This window comes from Cavia porcellus, unplaced genomic scaffold, assembly GCF_034190915.1.
Source record: "Cavia porcellus strain 051 isolate PalLab524CR breed Dunkin Hartley unplaced genomic scaffold, mCavPor4.1 scaffold_15, whole genome shotgun sequence".
Lineage (NCBI taxonomy): Eukaryota > Metazoa > Chordata > Mammalia > Rodentia > Caviidae > Cavia > Cavia porcellus.
Genome location: NW_026947498.1, coordinates 19,226,049 through 19,247,892, shown reverse-complemented (window position 1 = coordinate 19,247,892; position 21,844 = coordinate 19,226,049).

Genomic DNA, 21,844 nt, shown 5'->3' with positions numbered 1-21,844 from the left:
GCATTGTTACTGTGGAATGTATAATATACCAAATGGCAAAACTAAAAGTAAGAAATAACTATAAAAAGTTGTAAGCTATGTCATCCTAGTATTTATGTCTTTTGAATATTAGTATATATGATCATAATAGTGGAAATAATCAGAGAAATGTTTTATCTAGAAATGTGTTCTGAAGAATTAAAATAAATTAATAAATGTATTGCCTGAGGAAAACAGAGTAAATATAACAAAGATGTAAGTGTAAAAAAAAAAAGTAAAATTAAGTAACTAGGACAAAAATATGATCTAAAGAAGTATATACTTTTATGTATATGAATGAGAGCAAAGCAATATGTGGATATTTCTGAAAATAAGTTATATGAATTGTGACAGAAATAACAGCATAGCTACTCCCTCAATTATTTAGTGACGATCTGTGAAAATCCAAGAGCTTTTAAGAGTCTTACTAATACAAAGAAAACAAAAATCAAGTTTCAAAGAGTGGATATAGAAAATAAATAAATATAACTCATAAGTTATCAGTTAATGTCAAACATTATACAGAAGGTAAAACCTGGATAAAACACTTGAGAGTATCTGAAAAGTAAGGAAAAATTTCAGATAACACATTTAAAGCCATAACTGAAGTAATGTGAGGGACTGATCTTTGCTTAATTGTGAAAGCATCATCTTGAAGGGGAAGAATGACCTTGTGCAACTATTTGCAGAATGATACTCCAGGAAGTTACTTAATTTATTGGAGGAATAAATGATTCAAGTATCAAGATCAAAACACCATGTGTGGAGAAAATAATGATAGAGATGCTGCCATAAAACATAAAACTCTTATTCTGCAGAGCCTTGTATGAAAGAGAAAAAGCACAAATAGTTCTTGAGGGCCTCCACTGTAAGATTTTCGTGTTGCACAGTAATGATATGGAGCTGTTTTGTGTTTTGTTTTGGATTTAGATGATTATAGAAACTACATGGTGTGAAGTTGCTTTGGAAGAAATCAGAGGCAAGAATTACACTGATACTGTACTGAGCTATATGAAAGTAGAACATTTTAACTTGCCGATGGCTATGTAGCAGCAGTTGTATTGTTACAAAATAATAACATAGAAGCTGAGCAGAAAGTAAAATCAGAGTGGAGAGAGAAAAGAGAAACATAAACACAAGAGTCAACATAAATATCTAATTTACAAAGGCAAGTGATTGGCAGTAAGTTAGGATAGAAACATCATTTGGAAGAGATAAAGTACACTTTATTTAAAAGTATTTTAAATGAGTTGCTGTTTGGCTACTGATTATGACACTATTTGTGTGATGATCCTCATTCTTCAGGCCTTTCTTTATTCTGAGTATTCTTGGCTTGGCTTAAACAGCAGAAGGCCAAACAAACACCTCACTGTTCTCCATAGAGTTTAATGCCTGAAGTCCCACCCTCAGAGTGTGTTTGGGACTCAGGTTTGGGAGCGTCCTTCCCAAGATCTTAGCATGGTCTCGGTATTTCAACCATCTACTACTATCCTAAAGTGAGTTAAAAAACAAACAGATTAAACAATAATTGCACCAATATTCGTCATAAATCATTTGTTAAATAGAAAAATTAACCAGGAAGTCAGTTGAAGTCAAATATCACAAAACACAGACTGAAATAGAAGTTTTGAGTCTTATGAGACACAGGTAAAGATTAGAATGCACATGGTTGAATAATATCTTTGAGTCTTAGCTCACTGACAGACTGTAAGCAAAGGTAAAGAAAAAGGCTGTGATACAAAAGTGAAGCTTGTATAAATTTGGCAGATAGATTTCAAGAAGAGCAAGAAAATAAATTCATTATTCTGGTAGAAAATCCAGAACCAATTTTCAGTTAATTTGCAAGTTTACAATTATGTGATGATCCAGCTTATCCCTTGCTAATAAAGTGGTTGCACTATTATATAACATGTTCTCTGGTATTGGCAGGTTGGCCAAGAGAATTTCTTATTTAGGTTCTTTTTCAAAGGACTGAAGAAGATGTCAGGGATCATACAAACCTTTGACTTTCATTGTCTTTTTACTAAACAGCCATGTATATCACCTTAGTAGTGAATTTATTCGTGTGTATGTATGTGAATGTATCCTGACACAACATTTATCAAGCATCCTTAGTCTACAACCTTTAAAACTCATTCCTAAAAATACCCCTAATATCCATAGATGCAAACTAACAAGACTACCAAATCACTCCTCAGTGTCTTTACTTCTCATTTGTATTATTCATGCTCTCATTGCTCAGAAAAAATACCTCATGACCACAGCTTTGGGAAAGGTTCACTTGGCTCATTCCCTCACAGGGTGATAGTTGACTTCAAGGCAGAAAAAACATGGTAGTATGTAATGGTGGAGGAAAGGTGCTCAACTCAGCCAGGAAACTGAGAGAGAAAGAAACCAGGATGCTAATACATCCTTTCACCTCAAGACCCAAATGACCCACTTGTTTGGTCAAGGTTTCACATTCCATGAACACATGCAACTATGAACTGCTCAATGGACTCATCCACTGAAGTGTTCAAGGCTGCCCCACCTTACACTATCCTCACCTCTGAATACATGTGATTTTGGGGAGTCTTATTACATCTAAATTAAATCTTCATATTTTTTTAAACTTTGTCTTTTTGGATATACAATATTCAGTATTTGGCCCACTGAATACTGTATATAGTTAGTTTTGTTTCACTGGTAAGTGCCACATTAAGTAATATATCTGATTTCTTATGATATTCTTTGTATTTTCTTAATATTAGAGGAATTAATATCATATCCATATTTGCATTTACTATTTATAATTTCAAAAATTTGTGTCTCTTCTAGGATCCTGGTTCTTGATCGAGTTTAGCTCTTATTAACTAGCAAATCAATTCTGATCCATAAATCTAGCAGCCCAGCTATTAAGTTCCTAATTCTTGTTTTTCTTTTTTCTTTTCTTTTTTTTTTTTTTTTTTAAGATGCTAGGTATTGATTTTCCACATAGATATGTTTTCTATTTTGTTAATCAATGCAATGTGTTGAGAAATGGAGACAAATTCTTTTTATATTTTTGGAGACAGGGTCTGACTATGTCATTCAGGATGGCCCTGAACTCATGGTGATCCTCCTGCCTTAGCGTCCTGAGTGCTAGAATTACAGGTGTGTGCCACTGTACCCAGGAAAAATGGTGTTAAAATTAAAAGCACCAATTTGAAAAATTCATTTGGAATGATAAATATATTTAGAAGTATGACTAATTTTTGTCTGACTTCTTCAAAATGATTTTCATTAAAAGAGCTCAGAATTGAAATGTTTTATCATTTTTAAATGTCAGAAAAAACATTTTTAACTGAATGAAAAATAAAATTATGCTAAGGTAAATATTAAACATGTAGTGTATTGGAGCACAGTACCTTAGGAGACAAAATTTACTATCTAGCAATTTTACTCAGTATTAATATCAAATGTTTCCCCAATATATTCCTTTCATTTTGGGGGGATCAAATAGCTAAGCATTTAATTTACTAACTCTGAAGGATTTGCATGACAGGGTTATTTAAAATGTATGCTTGCTTCTAGTATTTCAGATCAATTTCAGTTAGTTTCTACAGTGTCAACAAATACAATCCTGGTATAAAATTTAGTATCAAATTGTAGGAATCTATTGAGAGAAAACATGGAGTCCACAGCTAACATGGGTTCCACTGATGAAATCATTACTCACAACTCCAACTGCTTTCCATAAAAGGTTTTTGTAGCTTTGCATGTGCGACCATTTGATGTCCCCAAGGTCAGTACCACACTGTTCTCTGCATGTTTCCCAGAACTTCCTTGCGTTATCTCCCTGACATCAGAAATTCCAATTCATTTTACATTTTAATGTTAATTCTGTTCTCTCATGAACTCAGAGATTGTTTCCTGGGTGTCTTTCATTTTGATTCTCAAAAACTCTTTTTACAAGTAAGAGACTTTAACAAGGACTTTTTTCCCCTTCCAGTTCCAGATGGAAGTGTTCTAACGGTAAAGTTCAAAGTCTTGAATTTTTGCTCTCACAGATCCCTTCTCTGTAAATTCCAAAAAATGTTGCCTAAAACTGGAAAAAAAAAAAAAAAAAACCTTTTTTTTTTTTCAAAATCAGAAGAATATATATTTATTCATGCATGATTATTATGGTTTAAAAATGTCCTACAAAACTAAAGTTAGACCAATCAGAAGGAGATAGAACCATAGATATCCTGTACACACCAATGAATGGACCATAGATATCCTGTACACACCAATGAATGGACCATTGATATACTGTACACACCAGTTTCTTGTGTTCAAAGCTAAATATTTTGTTAGGAGGTAGGACCCATTAGGAGGAGGTACATCAGTAGGGCTTGTGCCTTCCGAAGGCGAATTTTTCCCTCTAACTTTTCCACATTTTCTCTGCTTCCCAGCTGCCATGAATTGAGAAGCTTTCCTTTGTCATTTCTGTCTGCTATAACAGTTAAGCCTTGGAGCTAGAGTACTGGGCACTGAACCCTCTCAAATTGTGACTCAAAATAAATTCTTTTAACACATGTATATTGAGTATTTTGCCAAGTAAGAAGAAAACTGACTGACAAAATGACAAATGTGTAATTGTGAACTGTTACATAACAATTTCCTGTCTTCTAACAATGGCGAAACTTTCATCAGTGCATGACAGGCTGAAATTCTGAACAGCAATATATGAATTTTACAACAAAGCACACTTTGAAACTGAAAGAAAAAAGTGCTTATATGTAGTTATTTATCTCATCTCTGTTGTGTAGCACTACACCTAAAACATAGAGAACATCTCTTGAAGATTGGATCACAGACATCAGTACTTTGTAGATACAGCATAGAAATTAGCATATATAGGACTCATCTAACAAGTGACTTACAGTTATTTTACATTTTGGAAGATTTCCAATATTGCTACTTATCCAAATGACATTTGAGGTTGTGGCACTTAGTAAGGTATACACAATATGGTACTTAACTCATGACACCTCCTGGGCAGAAAATACTTTATTAGCTAATCCTGTGCTATGAATATAAATTGATTTTTCACCATGGTTAGGAAAATTGACTCTTGGACTACACTTAAAGTTAGAGCTAACTGGGTCCATCTAGCAAATTAAAGTAGATTTTCTTACATAAATGACAGCACAAATGGTAAAGGGTACTTAACTATAGTGATCTCTGTCCCTAGTCATCATGTTTATTGATTGCCCTACATTTAGGTCAGGAAGAAATGTCTTACCTTAAAGTCTGTAGAAACCCTGGAGTTTAATCACTTTGCTACAAAGCATTAGGTAGTTCTTTTTTGTTTCATAAGTGAATTCTTTAAATGTCAGTGCTTTAGATCTATTATACTGAGACCTCAAAAATTTACCCTTCTTATATGTTCTTTGTTTCTGTATCACACGTCATTCAACTCATAAGTAGTTTTGGTTCTCACTATAGTAACTGACCCTGCTGATCATACTGGGTGCCTAGACTATGTCAATGGAAGTCTTAAGAAAATAATAAAATAGCTCCATGTTTCATAAAGGTTCCATTAAAAGAAGAAATATAGAAATAAATGGAAAAGAAGACACAGAAAGAAGTGGGAAATAGAAGGGAAAGAAAAGAGAGAAAGAGATACCAAGAGCAAGTAGTTAAAATTCTATAATCCAGTCTTAAGAAGAATGAGTCTTCAGTAAAGGGAAAGTTTCATGTAGATTAGAAAAAAATGTTTATGGAGGGCATTTGACTTGGGTTCAATGTTTAAGAATATACTGTATCTACATAACTAAAGCATACATGCTTTTGTAAAGACATGTTTTGATGTACTTGAGGTATCTCTATTGAAGAACATTTATTTGTATGTAACACAAAAATCCCAGGTAAAGTGTTATAAAATTAACATCATTCATTGTATCAGTAATAAAATTTCAATATATACCCATGGCATACTTTCAAGAAACTTTGCAGGGGTGGCTACCCTGCTTGGAGCAATAGAAGCTACATCTATACTAACAGAAGCTGTAAATTTAACTTTAAAATAGAGGCTCAAAGTTCTAACCTCCTATCAGGTCTAAGTTATTCTGGAGAGAAATTGCTACTTTTGCTTAATAGGGTTAAATGTTGTTGTTAGGCACCTCTGAAGTTATTATTAAAATTTGTACTACACTTAATCCTGCTGCCATGATACATACAGGCCCAAGAGTTAGCTACTTTTGTAATCGAGTAATCTCCAACACCTATGCAGGTAGGCAGAACATTAGTGACTCACTCCTCCAAGACTCTGAGAAGTTATTATTCACTAATGGAAGTAGCTTTTTTTTTAAAAGAAGGACTTCAAAGGGCAGCTTATGCAGTTACCGGTTTATAACAGGTCATTGAAGCAAAAACCTCTTCTTTTGGGACATCTAATCCAAAGGCCGACCTAATAGCCTTTACTTGAGCATCGATATTAGGAAATAGACAAAAAGCTAAATATCTATACAGATTCCAAATATACGTTTCTGGTACTAAATGCCAAGCAGCAATCTAAAAAAAGTGGGCTTACTAACTAATAAGCAAGTAACTACATTCCCAAGCAGGAAATTCTACAACTCCTAGAAGCTGTCCATTGTCCAAAGTGGGTCACAAGCATGCACTCTAAGGACAATCAAAAGAAACATCTGAAGTCTCCTTGGGAAATCAAAGGATTGATCAGGAAGCAAAAAGGCCAATCTTAGAACTCCTCAACACTCTATTCTTATTCCTAGTTCCTGAGGAACCAGTAAAGCCAGTCTATACTTCCCAGGAAGATAAATGGGTCATGAGAGAAAGGAAAATTAAATGTGGACTGGTAGTATTTAAAAACAAATTGGTCCCTACTCAAGGGATACAATAGAAGGCTATGAAAATCTTTCTTGATTCTTTTTCATATCAGAAGAAGTGCTATGTTGGGTCACTCAATTTCCACAGAACTAGCATTGGCTACAACCATCATACAGATCTGCAAAGCTCACTTCCTCTGCTTACAGTATTCTGGGTGAGTTTTAAAAGCCTCCTTCATTAAAACCTGTAAAAAGAAAAGGGACATATCCTGCAAAGGACTAACAATTAGACTTTACTCATTACCACCATGCGAAAGACTTAAACATATGTTGGTCCTAATTGATACCTTTACATACTAGATTAAAGCCTTTCTTACCTTTGCAGAAAAGGCTCAGAGGTAGTCAATCAATGTGCTTTTTAAAGAAATCATCCCCAAATTTGGACTATCCCATTCCCTCTGGAGTGAAAATAGACATTCTTTTACCTCTCAAATAACTCAGGAGGTGGCAAAGGATTTAGAAATAAAGTACAATCTCCAGTCTACCTAGGGGACTCAATTTTCTGGGGATGTAGAAAGAGCCAGTCAGACACTAAAAGATTTCTGGTAAAATTTTGCCAAGAATTTTCTGGTCCTGGTTCTGATTATTGCCAATATCACTAACATGTCAAAAACTAGGCTAATTTTGAACTCACTTGAGATGTTATGTGAGAGAACATTTTTATTTTCTGGTATGATACCAGACTTGAAGACTATGAAACTTCTACAATATCTTATTAATCTGGGCCAGGTACAACAAGTTATTCAAATGTATGGGAACAGATTCCTCCTAGACTGGGGTCTCAGGAACCAACTGATGTCCACCCTGGGTACCAAGTGTTAATAAAACATAGACAGAAAGGACTCTTGCAGACAAAGCAAAAATGTGATCTTTGACACACTACTGCAGTAAAGTTATTTTACAGGTAGGTAACTGAATTCATCTTTCTAAAATAGAGCTAGTTCCACTGAAACTGTCTGAAAAACAAAAAGCCAATACCATCCAAAAGGGAAACACTATTCTTGGAAGCCTTTGAAAGACTTGAGATTTTTCTTTAAACAGCAAAACTCCAAAGTTGCTACAGCTGAGTGGTTGGGATCTTGCTAAGGCCAGGCCTCTCCGGCTTGATAGTTAGCTGACATAGCTCTCTGACATACATTCTCCCCCACAGGAAAGAGGGAATCTTAACGCAGTTTCTTTCTCTCCCAGTAAACGGGCAACTCAGTGGTCATTAATTCTTTTCTCATTGTCTACCAACAGTGTTTCTTCTCAGTCCAGCTAATAAACCCCTTCACTCAAGATAATGGGAGAGCAAATAATCATTAAATAGAGACTACAGTCTTTTCTAGCTTAAAGAAGCTACAAAATTAGAGACTGCTAGCCCATTCACATCCCATTTAGAATTGTAAAGATGTGTGTCTCACATGGAGAAATGATACAGGAAGCTGTGGTGTGATTTAAATGGGTGGGAAGTGAGGCATGGCATCCCAGAATGCCATGGAAGACCAGCTCTCCGAACCCTGCAATGGGGCTTATTGGGAGAACTAATGATGAAAATCTAATTGTTGTGCAAGTGTAGAAAATGTGAAATGAAGGAAAAGCATATAACACCACTAAGAGCTCACTATTGTGGCTCTCTTCACGATAGCCATTTCTACAGTCCAGAATGTACTTCTATTTATTTTTAATTTTCCTTCCTATTTTATTTGGTTAACCTTGGTCTACAGAGCTCATTCTACCTCTACACTTCTTTATTGAATTTCCTGCCTCTAAAAAAAAAAAAAAAATGAAACCTTGGCACTGTTTCTCTAGATTCATTCAGTCATTTGTTCATGACAAAAGGACCGAGAAATTACCTCTAACCAGATGCCCCAGAACCCCAGAACCTGGTACCAGGAGGATCTTTGGGTTTGAGGGCATTCACTTAAAGGGTGTCCTGGTGTTCTTGGATCTGTTTTCTCTGTGCTGACTTTAGACATATGAATATTTTGCTCCAGGATGTGCTTCTTGGCACTGTCATCTAGCTTCTTTATAAGAGGCCAAATCATTTGGGTATCCAAGTTTGAACTTGAACCACAAAATTTGGAGTCAAATGAAACAGTTCTCTTTGTGATTTATTCAAATCATTTTGTTATACAAATGCAAAGCAAACTATATTATAGCTAATTAATGTTCACAGAGTTATCCAAATGACGTTGAAAATTTTAAATTATTTAATGAATTATAACAGTAATAAATTTTGTTCTCAATTTTGAGCATATTAAATATTGAAATGCTTTATAATGAAATTATTTTTAAATACAAAGGTACCAAGTAAACCAGGGGTAGTCCAATTAATGGCAACTCAAGCTTATATACTTTGGATTGGGTTTTAAAGGATTAAGATTGTGAAATTACAAAATCTAAATTTCAATAACTGGGTATGTATCTACCAGTACAGTATGTGAATAGCACACATAAGGCTCTGAATAAAAAAAAAAAAAAGTGATTGTAAGTTACTTATGTAAAATCAGTAATAAAAATTTAACAAATTATTATAGTTTTCCAGAAATGGTTGCATAGGTGTGCTTTGTGTTTGGACTTACTGTTTTCATCAAGAATATTTTGCAGCTGCAAGCAGAATCTTATAGAGTCTGTTCAAGTAAGAGAGTCTATACTTAAACTGTGAATATTGCTAACTCTATAGGTAAATAATTATCATGTTTGAGTTAGAAAAGGAAAAAAAAATCTATCTGAATAAAGTTGGACTTGTTATATATTCAAGTGGAGCCATATTACAAGAATGTAAAAAAAGAGATTGGACTCAAATAATTTAATTTGTTAGTTAAATATTTGGTTATCACTTTTGTTTCCATTTGATGACTTTTATGTTTTGGTTTCTACATTTCCAAAATAATCCTTTAAAGCTGGCCATAGTGGCACATATCTGTACTTCTAGCACTTTGGAAGCTAAGGCAGGAGGATCATTGCAAGTTTGAAACCAGCCTAGGCTACAAAATGAGTTGAAGTCTAGCCTGAACTGCAAAGCAAGACCCTATCTCATAAAGATAAAAAAAAAAAAAAAAAAACCCTTTCATTGTATAGTTAATTATGTACTCTTGCCTCATTCTATTATCATTGATTCCAATTAAATATACATTAGATATCAAAGAATAATTTATCAATCAACAAGTTTGTATCTCACTAGAAGTACTATACAATAAACACAGGAGTGAAAAAAGTTGTTATATCTTCAGGTCACTGACACCTATACATGAAAAGTTTTAATATAAGGATAAATGAAAAGAACTTTACTCTATGCACATTTTAATTTTGAATATTTTTATAAGGAGTAGCATCTTCAGGGACATAATTTCACGTTGGTACAATCACATTTTTGAAAAATTGGCCTTCCTTTATTCAACCTGTTGTTTGACAGTATGTCCACCGAACCAACTGTGCAAAGCTTAATGTGGCAGTGGTGAAAGAGCGGCAGAGAGCACCACCGAAAAGCTGAGTATTCAGTCTGAAAACACTTGACATTTTCTCATTTTCTTTATTGAAAAATTAGAATTTGGTTAGGATTCCTTTCATTTATAGGAAACAAGCATACTTTAAAAATTTTCAAATAAACATTTAAGAAAACAATTGTATTGTGAATATTGTTATCTCATGAAGTGTTCTATTCAGATGCCAGATAGGAGTTTAGCAATCAGTGAAATGTAACAAATACTGCTTAAATATATATTGCATTCAGTAGTAACATTTGTCTAATACCATATCATCAAAATCCTTATCATAGACTAACCATAATTAATGTTTTATCAAAATTAACATTGGGGCCAGGGATTTAGCTCAGCAACATAAGAGCCTTATTGGCAAGCATAAGGTCTTGAGTTCGATCCCTGGTACCAAAAATAAATACATTAATTAATTAATTAACATTGCTTTCTCTTATCCTAAAAGCAAGTATTTTTAAAATATTCGTGAGACTAAGCCATGCCTAATGTTGTACATCTTGTGACCCCAGCTACTAGCCAAGCTGGGGCAGAGTTCCTAACTCAACACTTGTCTCAAAATTTAAAATAGAAAATAAAAGTATGCTTCTCAGGAAGCCTATCTTGCGCAAGACACTGGTATTAATCTCTTGTATGTGGGCAAAATTATCAGAATATATTTAAGGAGAAAAAATGCACTAAATTATTGAATGTATATGTATCTTCCAGGTCTCTCTTCTTGGCTTGAAGATAGATGTTCAACATCTCCATATTTTCATAGATATTGATCGATGATTGATAAATAGATACATGATGACTCAATATTTAGAAGAGTATTTCAAAGATCAAAACAAAAATTTCAGTCCTCAACTGAGAACATAGGATGCTCTTTTAATTTTTTTATTTAAAAATTTACTAAAGTTTATTGATACAATGTTGACATACATAGTGATCACATTTATAAGAAACTTGTACCTGCACATGGTATATCTTAGTTTCTCTTTTATTTTCCTCCCATTCCTTCTTCTCCCTTCAAGCCCTCTTTACCTCCTCATTTGCAAAACTTTGTTACCATTTTATATTTTATTTCTCATTTTTTTCTTTAGCCACCTCCACTTCATTCCCCTCTTCTTTTGAACAATTTCTTTCTTTTTCACAGAATCTATTGTATGTTTTGAATCTGATTCACAGTTTCAGTTTCTTATATTAGAGAACATAGTTTGATATTTACACGTGTGTCTGATTTATTTCACTTATGTATGGTCTTATTGATATCTTTCCAAACGAATCAAAAGCATTATACTATAACATATGTGTGCACCATGCATACAGTACCACAGTTTGTAATAGGTAAGTCTTGAGAAAAAAATCAAATGCCCATCAACCAATGGATAAAAGCATATGGGTTTTTTTGTACAACGGCATACTACTCAATCATAAAAAGGATAAACTTGAGACATTTATAGCTAAATAGATGCACCTTAAGACAAATGATGTTCTTACACTGGCATTTTGTCCCCTAAATGAAGTAAGCCTGGTGTCATATTTACATTTAAAGGATGTAATATATGTCCAGTTGCTTTTCATCTTTTCTGAATAATCAAATAGTATAACTGGATAGATTAAATATACATGCTGCAAGTATTAAAAATAGCTATAGCAGTTTAGTATCTGCTACCGTCATAATTTCCAGATGTAAATTTCAGGAAAAGTGAGGTTTTATAATGTGATTTTTAAGTTTTTGTATTATTTTGCAGGAGTTGCCCTTAAAAAGTACCACAAGGACAGTGGTTCACATCACAAATGGGCTGAGAGCTCTGGAGACCGGAAGTCAGAAGTCAGGTACCAGCAGGGTGGGTTTCTTCAAAGGATTCTGAAGGAAGGTCTTTTCCTGAGCACTCTGCTTGGCTTGCAGAAGACTTTCTCTTCTCACTATCTTTAAACACATTTTTCTTTTTATTTTACATGTCCATCTGTGCCTGTTTACCCTCTTCATAAGGGTAACAGCTATAATGACCTTATTTTAATTTGATTAATGATTGCATTTTAACATCTAAAATACTGCAATGAAACTCTAACAAATCTTTATTTGAGGAAAAATGGTAATACAATTCAATACATTTATTTTTTTACCTAAATACAATATATCTTAACTAAATGTTTATTTTTTCTGTGTGTGTTTGGGTCTTAAAGCTAAACTCCGACCGGAAATTCGGCTTAGCTGTATTAATGCACTTTTATACACCCACAAGTGCATGTATACACACATGTATGTTTTTAACCTACTTTTACTAATGAAAGACATGTCGAGAAAGCATGGTTTGTGAAAGAATAAAGCTACATCATTTAATGAAATTAATACTATTCACTCCAAATACTACAGAAATGAACATTGCATTAGGGTAAGAAAAGCTAATAGATTTTGGTGGAAAGCTTCCAGTTTTACAAATCATATTTTAAAATTATCCCATAAAATGCAAAATCCATTAGATTTATTACCCTTAGTGATTTTTAAGATTTTCCTACAAGGAATTTGGCACTTATATAAACTAGAATTATTAAAAATATAAAGCAGCATGGTTATGCCATTTGCTTTTAATAACATTATTTCCAAAGTGTTTTAAGAAAAGTCAATTTGGAATTAATTCATAATTTTTTGAGGATGAAATAATTGACTTTTTAAAGGTAAGAAAAAAATGAATGCTTATATAGACAGAAAACTAGAGTTATTTTATTTGGAAGCATTGTGAGACTAAATATTTTTGCAGAAATTGTTATATGTATGAACTAAATAAATGGATTTTAATTGTTCATTTGCATACATTCATTTATCTATATTTTCAAGAATTATACACTATTTAGTCAGGCAAGATAGAGCACACTTGTAATCCTAGAGCTCAAAAGACTGAGACAGGAGAATTGGTATGAGTGTTAGGCCAGCCTGGGCTCAATAGACAGTTCAAGACCAGACTAAAGTATGTAGTAAGGTCTTGCATAAAAAAACAAAACAAAACAAAAAAAAGTACACTTAGATTTCCCAGTATTTGTACTTAAATTCTATGACTTAAATCATACAACCTGAAACATTGATATCATTTATCAAAATAATTGTCAGTAACATTTTAATTGCGTTCATATAAATGCATTCATATAAACTTTATTTTTCTTCTTTCTGTGAATCAGCAATTATGCTTTTGGTTTCTCTAAATTTCTAAACACAGTCCAGATCTGTGAAGTCCAGAAACAGCTGATCTGTAGACACATGGTACCTTTGTGCCTGAACCATCAAGTATGCACTAGCAGCCTTAATCTCAGCACCATTAGGTAGGAGCATGTGGTCGTAGGCACAAGATGCAATATTTCCAGGCAGTGTTCCTGAGTCTTCACAGATAGTCAAAGCTACAATCTCCTTCTTCAGCCTCAAATCCAAGTAGATGTTTCTGACCATGCTTTAATAGTTCTGCACTGGGAAGAAAGTCCCTCCTCAACAATAACTGCATTTTTGCCACCCTGTGAACTGACTTAGCCTAGGCTATTCTTTGTCCTTTGGGAGATGGTCTCTCTCTCCTCTATAGCATCCTTTCTATCTCTGTACTGAGACAGACAAATCCCTTAGAACACAGTGCTTGACTGACTACTAGAAATGTATCTATGTAGACTCCTTTCATGATATGGTCTCCTGAAGAATGCACTTTGGAAAGGAATGTCATGTACCCACAAAAAGATTTATCAAATTTAATGGTGATGAATTGCTAATCATCACATAGTTAAGTTTGCATTAAACAATAAGGAAATTAGGCATGAAAATATATATTTTAGTGTGACGACGATTGACCATTTCCTTACCAGCATATGCAAATTCTGATTGCTACAGCTGGACAATGAGAATGGTGCCTAAGGCTCAAAATTTTATAGATTAAAAAAGAGATCAAAATGATTTTCCTTTCCTCCAAGTTATTCTGTTGTCTGATTCCATTTGTATTTTTAATTATGAGAGGCAATTATGTGCATATTTTATTTAACATGCATGTATATCATTTATTCTGTTAGTTTACATTTCATTTGTTCATCTCTCCATTGGTATGTTTTATTGCTGTTAGTTTGAAATGCATTATTATGTGGATGGTTTGTAATTGCAAATTAGGCATATGTTCTCCTAGCCTATGATTTATTCATTTATATGTGTTGTTTTTTTTTTTGTTTTCCAAAATTATTTTAATTGCAATATGATCACTCCGTTGTTTTCTTTTATCAATCTTTTGTTTTGTTCAAGAACAATTATTTGTAATGATGTGCAGTTTATTTTTCTATCATAAATAAGTGGTTTTGGTAGAACATTTTGTAATTCTAGTTAAATGCTCTGATTGTGTCTATCGCTGCTTAGGCAATGTGACATTTTATAGTAAATGATATTTTCATGGTGAGCTATTCATATTCCCAAGACAAGTTCTTCTGAATCACAATTTTAAAAACACTAGGAAAAATCAGTTTTTAAAAATTGACTTAATATTGAGGGATCAATGCCAGCAAATAATCATATAATTTATATTTCATGTTTTATGTTACTCCTATTTATCATGATTATACAATTTAATTTGTAGCTTTAATTTTTAGTGCTGCTATTTCCTTTGTTCTTGAAAATAGTTTATGTAAGTTAGGAATTGTTCACACTTTGAGATTTTAAATACAGTCTACAAAAATTTTTGGACTCGTTTATTTCTTTCAATAATATCTCAATGGTTTCAGTGGTTATTAATTGCATTTATGTTTTACACAGATTTTGTAAGTTTTTTTTACTAAAATTCTTTTATATATGTGTTTAAATTTGTGAGCAACTAATTTTACAAAGTATTTTTTATATTCCATTAAATACTGAAAACAACATTCTTATAGTCAGTTTGCAAAAATCTGTGCTTCTCTATTACCCTTCTCTGTTCTATTTCTACCTATTTAAAAGCCCATATGGTAATTCAGATGGTTGACTTGTTCATGTCTTAACTTGACTGGCTCAAACACCTGATTTTTTAAAGTGTATCTATTAATATATTTTTAAAAGAAATTAATATTTGAATATTGATTAATATTTGAATTGATAAACCCTAAAGGCAGATAGCCTCCCCCACCATGAAATTATCCAATTTATTGAGGATTTGGGCAAAACTAAATGATGGAAGAAAGTTGACTTTTTTCTGTGTGTCCTTGTCTGTCTGTCTTCATGTCTGTCTGTCTGTCTGCCTGTTTCTTTCTTTCTCTCTCTCTCTCTCTCTCTCTCTCTCTCTCTCTCTGTTTCTCCCCACCAATTGTTTAAATTAAAAATTGATATTTTTCTGTCCTTGGTACTTTTGATTTTCAGGCTTTCATCCTGAAGTAAAGTCTGTTCAATGAGACTTCTAGCTCTTAGGCCTTTGCACTACACTAGTGAAGCCCTTATGGAGTCTACAGGTTGCTTTCTGAAAAATATGAGACTTCTCCACCTTTATAAGCATGACGTTCCATACCGTATTATGTATTTCTCCAAAAATAAATCTGCAACTTATATTAAGTTTTGCTCCAAAAGAAACATTGGGGCTTATTTTCTGGGGTGTCTTTTTCCCATGTACAAAAACATGGATTTATTCACTTATGCCTGTACCAACTTCTACAGTAATTCATGTATAAAAATGGATTCAAATACAGTCTTGTCCTCTTCTTTGGAAATATTGTCATACCTCCAAACCCCAATTTCTGGCACAAATTTCTTGAGATCTTGTTCACGGTAAAACAACTACCTCCAGTCATCTGTCACATCCAGCCACAGGGCTTCCCCTACATGAGCACTTCTTGTCTGGGTGGCCTGTTTGTTGTGCTTTGGGAACACAGCTATTCATGGTTTTATCCCACAAATTCCTCTCTCAAGTCACAAGCTTTTGTTGGCAAAGGTTTGCAAAGTTTCCACTGAATCAAGTTTTAATTGAAAACTTACGAAACAACAGTGGCAGCAAAAATGACAGCAGTCAAGAATGATGGTCCACACAAAAGCGACGAAAAATTGCAGGCACCAAAATTCAGAAATGTTTCTTTAGTTCACATAAGTGCACTAATTCTCTGTTGCAACACCTGGCAAATCGAATGATGAAGATTTATGATAGACACAAACATATCTATTAATTATCTACTGCATGTTATTCGTGCAGTATCTGCACTCCCACTGGTCATCAGCAATAAGTCTAGGGTCCATCTATTTACAAAGGTAGTCAAATATCTTCCATAGGCATCCACTGGGTATTTACAAATGCTTAACTATAATTTACAATATCATTTATCTTAAGAATTGATACCAGTATTATTTATGTATTAACATTATTATTTTATAATTCAAAATGTAATGTAAGCTCATAGTATTGTTCTCTCTTTCTCTCTCTGTGTGTATCTGTATCTGTCTTTCTATCTATCTATATATCTATATGATAATTAGAATTGAACACAGAAACTTTCCACTGAGCTACATCTCCAGTCCTGTTTTTATTTTTGTATATTGAAACAAAGTTTTGTAAGTACTGAGTGACCAGGCTGGACTTTAACTTGCAGTCCTCCTGCATCAGCTTCCTAGAGAACTGTATCATCACATGCAGTAACAAAAATCCATAGTCTTTAATAGGATATATGATCAATTGGAATAAATTTCACAAGAAAAATATTGGAGATTTGGTAGTCAACTTTTTAACTATTACAAATCAAAATTAGTCAAACCGAATGAAAAATGCATCTTATTTTGCTAATAAAACTTGGCACAAGAACACTCAGCACCAGTTGATCTTATCCAAAATGTCTAGTTACATTTCCTTCTCTGGATTATGATTACATGCCACTCACTCACCATTACCTACTTCAACACCTGCTGAAAACAGCTAGTTGGAGTTCCAGTAGCTAATTTATGTCACTGGTCCAAATGTAACTTTAAGAGAATATTTTAGTACAGATTCATAATAGTTTACTCTGGTCAGATGACAGTAAGTCGACTAAAGATTTACCATAAAGTACTAATGAAGAGTAATGTGAGTGTCAACATATCCATGTTCAAACACATGGAGCAAGGAACAGTTTCCAAAGGAACCAAAGTGAGTTGTAGGACAGAAATAATTTTGTAAAATTATTTTTTCCAGCAGTGAAAAAAATATTGTATGCTTTTTTGTTAAGAATCAAAGCATTTTACATCCCCCTGACACACTACAATCAGAGTATACATTATCTGTGTAGTGCACATGTGCATAAATTGCTGCCTTTAATGTAACAAAGAGAACATAACCAACAAACTCAGTGGGGTGATATCCTACAAACAGGACAACTAGCCAGTACCCTTTAATATTCCAGGCCATGAAAGACACATAGCTGTATAGCTGTTATTCATTTACAGAGAAAATAACACTAAAAAATGTCTGCCAGAACTCTATTTGTATTCTTGAAATAAAAATAGAAGATAAGACATTTTATGACAATTTGGAGATAGATTTTTTCAAAATTTAAAGATTCTCATTGACCTATGCCAATTATATTACTTAATTATAAATGAGAATATAATTTAATATTAATATTATAATTAATATCAATAATAATAGTACTTTAATTTTTAGACTTCAAATTTCATGCCTTTATTAATGATTTAGAAAAAGAAGAAAAGAGATTTATACAGAAAAAGAAGGACCAAAAAAATGCAATATTAATGATTCACAAATTGAGGTGCAGTGTGTACTGGTGTATATATAGTATTATTGCACTCTTTGCAATTTAAACATTTGAAAATGCAGGCAGATTTCTTGTTGATTGATGAGTTTTGCGTATGAAAATTAGCATAATTCTTGTAAGAGTTTTTACAAGAATATATGCCAAAAACTTTTTATAGCATAATGTCAGACTTGCTGAGTCACATTTGATGATAATCAAATCATTTTTTAAAATTTTATTTAAGGAGAAAAAGAAAAAAAAAACAAAAAAAGGGTACAAGTTATACAGAATTTCAGGAATATTAAACAGTAGGAAATCACTGGTTAATAGATTACATATTGTTATCTTAGAAATAGTTGTTCAAGTTACAAAATTAAAGCATATAAAGTGGGCCTTCAAATAGTAAGACTGCAAAGAGTTCTGTTCAATGATCCAACAAAACTCAGTAATATGGTTATGTATCTTATACACTTAAATATATATGCAGTTATATCCTTCAGAGCATTTTCTTTTCCTTTCTTTTGTAAAAGGACAATTACACATTTTGGGTTTCATTACTCCCACAGTTCTTATTACTTGTATTTGAAGAGAGTAAAACCAAATGTGATATAACAGAACAGAGTCAGTCAAATCATAAGGATGGACATAATAGATAATGTAAAAACAAAATACAAGGTGATCAACAATGGTTTCCATACTGCCTCTTGCTATCTTAAAAAGAATTGCCTATATCATCAGTTATAATAAAATTGAACAAAACCAATAAAACCAAAACATTGGAGACATTACAGACTTTAAAAGAAGGTAATAGTCAACCAGAATGGGCGTCATAATGAATCTTATTGTCTTCACAGTTGTTGCCTATACTTTCAAACTTGTTACTATCAAGCAAAGCAAAATAGAGGAAAATCAGTCAAAACAAGATGGTGAGAGCAATACAGGGTTTCAAATCAAGTTAATAGGAAATCAAAGTGGGTTACTATAATGTATCCTGCTATTTTTTATTTATTTTTCCCTTAATTAAAAAGATAAAAATAAAAATAAATAATTAAAAAAGGAGATTGAGATAGAAGAGGACATAACAATAAAACAGCGCAGATCAAAGCATAACCATTTAAGCAAAATAGTGTTTCACCACAAGATATCCTGACCTAAAAGTAGTTACCATAATGTCTCTTTCCTTGAAATCTTTGAGTATAACTGCATATACTGTAGCATCAAACATATCAAGACAATGTAAAGCCATTCAAGAGAACATCAGTATTACAAGGTATTAAGAACCAACTAACAGAAAATGAACAATGATCTGTATAATCTTCTTGTCTATAAAAGTTTTTGCTTATATTATCACATATAATAAAATCCAATAATATACAACCTGTTAAGACTGATGGAGACAGAAGAATAAAAGCTTGATGGGACTTCAAAACAAGATGATACTAAATCAGCACTAGCTATTAATTATGTCTTGTTTTCTCCAAAATAGCTGTTCATACCATCCAATCTTCTCTGCCTCATTTCTTGAGATCTTTTTCTGTTGTTTGTTTTCAGTTTGTCTTCTTCACTTCGCTTTCTGTTCCATTCATTGTGTCCTCTCTGCCACTGTTTCTGGAATCTTGGTATTTTCCTTCTTTAGAATATCCTGCAGTATTCTCTGTAGAGTTGAATTGGTGGTTGCAAATTCCCCTAGTTCCTCTTTATCCCAGAAGCACCTTGTTTTTCCATCAATTTCTAGGGATAGTTGTGCAGGATATATCAGTCTTGGCTGGAGGTTATTATCTTTCAAAGCTTGAATTATTTCCCCCCACACTCTTCATGATTTGATGGTTTGTGCCGAGAAGTCTGCTATATTTCTGATGGGTGTTCCCTTGTAAGTGATCTGTTTCTTGTCTCTGATGGCTTTTAGTACTCTGTTCTTATATTGGATTTCTGGAACTTTGATTATTATAAGCCTGGTTGTAGCTCTGTTTGGGTTGTGGGTGGCTGGGGTCCTCTATGCCTCATACATCTGAGTATCTTTACCTTTGCTAAATTAGGGAAATTCTCCTGGATTATTTCTGTGAATATCCTTTGTAGTCCATTTGTTTGTGCCCCTACTTCTTCTTTTACGTTCTTAATTCTAAAGTTATAGATCCTCTTATCTTCTAGCCTTTGTATTATTGCTGTTTGTTTTCTTGTTATTTTTAAGAAGTTTTTATTTCATGATCCCACGTTATAAATCTGCCCTCCAGTTCAGATAATCTATCCTTAGTTTTCCTTCAAGCTATTATTCCAGCTTTCAATAGAGTTTTTAGTTTCCTGGTAATTTCTTTGAACCTGCTTCACATATTCTATGTTTTCTCTATTTTCTCCATCAAACAATTCTCCCCTTTTTTTTCTGTTCTTCCATTCTACCATCTGTTTTTTCTTGGGTGGTGCTTAGCTTTTCTCTAACTATTCTACTTATATCTTGCTTTATTTCATTAAATACTTCTCTTTTGAACTCGTGCATGAGGCTCTGGAGATATCACTTTGTGTCTATTGGTGTCGTGTCTGATATTGCATGTTTTCTTCCTCATTCTCCTTTGCATTCACCTTTCCTGGATCAGTGTTCTCACACTTGGGGAATGAGGACTCTTTCTTGTTGCTTTGTCTTCCCATACTTTTTGTTCCTTCCATACAAGCAAATATAGGAGGCCCAGTTTTTTTTTTTTTTTTTTCTCTTTGTGTGTTACAATATGCCGGCTAGGTGTTCCCGCCCACTGCAGTGTACTAAGGATACACAGACCTTGGCAGTCTCTGCTGGGCCCGCCCCTCCAGGTCAACCTACTGAAGGCTTCACTGCTAGGGTGCGCCAACAGGCACAGGGAACTGGTTTGGGCTAGCCTACTGGGTCTTAGTCAGTGGCATCACCCAGGCCAGGAACTCCCCACCAATCCCACTTGAGAGGGGAATATGCTACTATAGTCACTGCACCATCCTGGTCGGCGTCCCAGTATGTCCCTTGATGAAGCCTCTTACTCTATGGATGGGTCCCCATTCTGCTCAATCACCACAGGTCAATGCAGAGCTCCCTGCCAGTCCCACTCTCAGCTCTGTCTTTCTCCCTGCCATGCCAATTTGGATGCAGCAGCTGGAGCAAGAAATTCAAATTGCAGCAGTGGTGCGGGTCCAGCTTCGGTGCTGAGATTTTTATCTGTTCCGGTTATAGCATCAGGATTGCATTTCCAGTTGGTTTCTCTCAGCTTAGTTCATTCCTGGGTCAGCAGGGTATATCTCCCCTTGCTTAGGACTCCTCGCACCATTCCTGGATTCTAAGCAGGGTGTCTCAGAGAGCCTCCATAGCTGCTGCTATCTATCTGCCATGTTCTCCCGGAAGTCCAACACAGTATCATTTTTAAAAATTGTTAAAATGCAGAATTCTGTAATCTCATCACTTGGGATGCTGAGGCAGGAGGATCGCTGCAAATTTGAGGACAGTCTAGGCTACACAGCCAGACTCTGAATAAATGCTCAGCCTCCATGTGTCCAGTACTGGAATGGCATCATATACAAGAAACAAATCTGATCTCTGGCTGTGATGTACTGTCTCATCCATCCAGATAAAGTATTAACTACATTTATCGGCATAACTTGGAGAGACACCTCAGGAAGGATAATGGATAGCCTCTAGCAAATTCACCTCACGCAGACCACAGCGGGGAGGGCGCCACATCTCCGCCCGCCGCCCGGGCCCTCCACTGCTCTTCTGCGGCTGGGCCCTGATGGCTGGCTGCACGTGCTTCTGGGGGCGGGCTCTTCTCAGCGGGGGTCCAGGGGGCCCAGGGTTGGAGAGCA